The following is a 3,869-nucleotide window of genomic DNA, read 5'->3' on the forward strand; positions in this document are numbered from 1 at the left end:
CGTGGGTTTGCCGCGGGTCTGCCAGTCTCCATTAGCGTTGTGGCTGGAAGATCCCTTGTCTTCACCTCCGAGTCCCAGACTCCGCCTCGGCCCATCGACCCAGCGGCTCCACCATGTCTCCTAGCTCCCTCCTCTCTGCCTCTGCAGTCCACCAGCTCTGCCGGGATCCCTCGTCCCTCTGGCTCCGCCTTGGTCAGTCATCGACCCGCCATTGTCTCAGGACTCCACTCCTCCGGCTGCGCCTCGTCAATCCATCCCACCAGCTCCATTGGGCTCCTCCCTCCCTCCAGATCCACCTTAGTCCTCTGTCGCTCCGGCTCCACCGTGGCCTTTCGGATCCCCGCCTACACCTCGGTCGCCTGAGCCATCTGCTCCGCCTTGGCCCTCCGGATCCTCCCCGTCACCCTGGCTCGTCGGCTCTCTGTCTCCGCCCCGGGCTCCTCTCCCACCTGCTTCGCCACTGTCAGTCGGCCCCCTGGAGTTGCCAGCCATTCCTCCACAATGGCTCCTCCCTCCATCGGCTCCACCGTGGGCCATCATGTTGGCTGCGGTCTGGGTCCCGCCTGGCTCCTCCTGCTCCAAGTCCCTCCTGTCTCCATCCTGGCTCCTCCCTCTGTCTGATCCACCATGGTTCCTCCTGATTCCTCCGTGGCTCCTCCCTCCATCATCGCCACCCTGGTCATCTGCCTGCCTTCCTGCCTACTCTTCGCCATCCCCTGTTACCATCCCAAATCCATCCCTTTGTCCTCCTCCTAAGTCCCCTCTGTCGCTCCTTTGTTGTTTTTATTATGGCGCGAAGTCGCCATAATAAAGTTTGTTGAAGTTTTATGTCTTTCCTCTTGTTTTCCTGTTTTGACCTAGTTTTCCCTCGTGTCTGATTAGTTCATTCTGTTCACCTGTATTTAGTTTATTATCTTAATTTGCCTGTGTATTTAAGTTCCTGTCTGTTCAGTTAGTGTTTGTCGGATCTCGTCTATGTCTTCCCGTGTGTTAAGCCTTCCTCTTGTGGATTTACCTTCTGTGTGGATATTAAAGATTATTTTACCTTCATCACCTTCATGAGTGTTTTGAGTGCACCTGAGTGTGACACCTGCCTTTTTTACATTTTTTATTTAGAAAGTCACTTATTCTCACCAAGGCTGCATTTATTTATTAAAAATACAGTAAACACTGTAATATTGTGAAATGTGTCGATTTAAAATATCTATTTGAATGTTTTAAAATATACTGTATTCCTGTGATCAAAGCTGAATTTTCAGCATCATTACTGCAGTCTTCAATGTCACATGATCTTTCAGAAATCATTCTAATATGCTGATTTGCTACTCAAGAAACATTTCTGATTATTTTAATGCTGAAAACAGTTGTGCTGCTTTATTTTTTTGAGGAAACTATTTTTTCATTATTCTTTTATAAATATACATACACCCTCTCAGACATGACCTTGATTGCAAAATTATATATATATATATGATTTGAAATATTGTGATTAACATAGTACTACTTAACTAGCCTTCTTGCCATCTTAACTTGTTCAGCTTCATCACCCACCTTTGTACTGGTGAATCTGAGGACGAGATATGCCTAGTCATATTTTCTTGTCTTTTCACCACACTGGACGCGACAAAGTGAACATTGCAAATCCAATTGTCCTTTGTGTCAGAGTGCTGGAGTTTGTCAGAAATAGAACGGGGCATCGGTTTACTGTCATGGATTTGCTGTGTCGCGTCGCGCCACTCGCATCTGGTTGTAGACACGATGTTTTGGTATTTGTGAATCTTAAGTATATTCATCATCTGCTTTACGTACCAGGCACTGGCAGTATTTTCACAAACTTGTAACTTACATGCTTAGAGCAGAACTATGCATCGTTCATTTATATTTCTACATGGCTCCCTGCAATACAACTCTGATTCTTCAATCGCGCCATCTGTTATTGATACAACCACAACCGCTACAACTGATTACAGAGCGCTAAAGCGGGTACTGCGAGTCATGTTGAGGTAATTAAAATATGTCAAATTAATATTTTGCGTTCAATTATGTACTTATCAGGCAAGTGGCCACATGATAAGTGGGAAAATTACGCAGTGTAGTCTTTATCACCCTGCAGAGGTTTCTTTTGCAAAATAATCTGCTGACTGTACACTATCCCTCAGCCTTGCTGCGCCCCCAATTTGGGAACCACTGTGTTGATGATTTATTAATGAAAGTTATTACAAAGTTTATAATATATAATAGCATTATATAAAAAAAAATATTGTCCGTGTCGTGTGTAAGGATCGAAAGCAAAGGTGTGTTCAGATGAAGACATTTAATTAATTGATGAATTTATTTATAGACACAAAACCAAATCCAAACTATGACCTTGTTCATTCATGAGTAGGAGCAAACTAAGTGAAGTCCACCAGCTCAAAAACAAAAAACAAAAAACAAAACAGAAACCAAGGGCTTAGTCAGGCAGCACATGCTGTCTTTATATTGTGCTCCTTTTCCCTCATGTCTTTACTGGTTCGTTGTTTGGTGTGATCCTGTCTGATTGCCTGTGCCTGCAGTTAACCGTTGTTCTTGTTTTTGCTCTTGTTCTAGTTCTGTTATATCTTTGTTATTTATTTTTTTCTCCTTTTGTCTAGTCCTCTTCTAGTTAGCTTTTGCCTTTGTGTATCCCAGTCTTGTTTCTTTTGGATTTGTTTCTACTCAAGATTTTCTATCTAGTTCCCTGCCAGTTTTGTTATTTTGTTTTATTTTTTGTTTGCAAGTTTGCTATTTATTCCTAGTTTTTTATTTTATTTTATTTCTTAAGTCATAGTTCTTTGCATCAGGGTTGATTTTTGCCTCTAGTTTCATTTATTTATTTATTTTCCTCTTGTGACTTGTCTTGTTTATTGTGAGTCGTGTGTTTGTCCCTGCCCTGTATCCCGTTTTTTTTTCTGGCTACTGACTCTCCCAGCCTGAAAGCAAGACTCTATCATCATCTCAATCAAACCTGATCGAGACGGTGCGCCGCACATCGCCCGCGACGACGATCATCGTGTCAGGACCGCTTCCCACGTATCGACGAGGACACGAAAGGTTCAGTAGACTTTTTGCTTCAAATGAATGGTTATTGTCAATAAAAAATCAAAATATCAGGTTGGGTCAGGAAATGTTGAGACTGTTGAGTTCCAATACCTTTCTCCCCTCCGTGTCTCCGCAGCACAGCAGTGTAGCACACATTGATCAGCTGCACATAACGTCACAGACATGCAGAGAGCCGCAGAAGTGAAGCCCTCCCTCCCTTTCCAGTTGTGTTTGTCTAGGTGTGGAGGTGAGTGGTGATGAACAACATACTAAGCTACCTGTGCCTCGATTTACAGCTAATTATCTTATCCATGACTCATGAGAGCTACCAAGTTATCTAAAGTTAATTAGCTAATAAGGCAATAGGAAGTCTAGTAGGTTAGACCAGTGCACGTTCTTTCACTGCATGATTCAGTTTATTAAAATGCATTTAGAATGATCACAAAATGCAACATATGGGGGCAGAAATTTATATATTTAAATCATTTCATATAGTTAATCAGTTGCCTCCTTATCTCGAATTATGTGATCATTCTTAATGCATATTAATAGACTGAATCATGCAGTGAAAGAACCACTCTAAATGCGCACGCGCACTAAATCCTGTGTTGGTCTAACCCAGGGAGAGCCGCAGTCCTTCAGAGTCCCGCAGAGTTCAGCTCCAAGCCTAATCAAACACACCTGAACAAGCTAATGAATGTCTTCAGGATTACTAAGGCTATAGGCAGGTGAGTTTTCTTTCAGGGTTGGAGCTGAACTCTGCAGGACTGCGGCTCTCTAGGACCGAACTTGCCTACCCCTGGTCTAAC

The sequence above is a fragment of the Sinocyclocheilus anshuiensis genome, unplaced genomic scaffold (genome assembly GCF_001515605.1).
Source record: "Sinocyclocheilus anshuiensis isolate Anshui unplaced genomic scaffold, SAMN03320099.WGS_v1.1 scaffold445, whole genome shotgun sequence".
NCBI lineage: Eukaryota > Metazoa > Chordata > Actinopteri > Cypriniformes > Cyprinidae > Sinocyclocheilus > Sinocyclocheilus anshuiensis.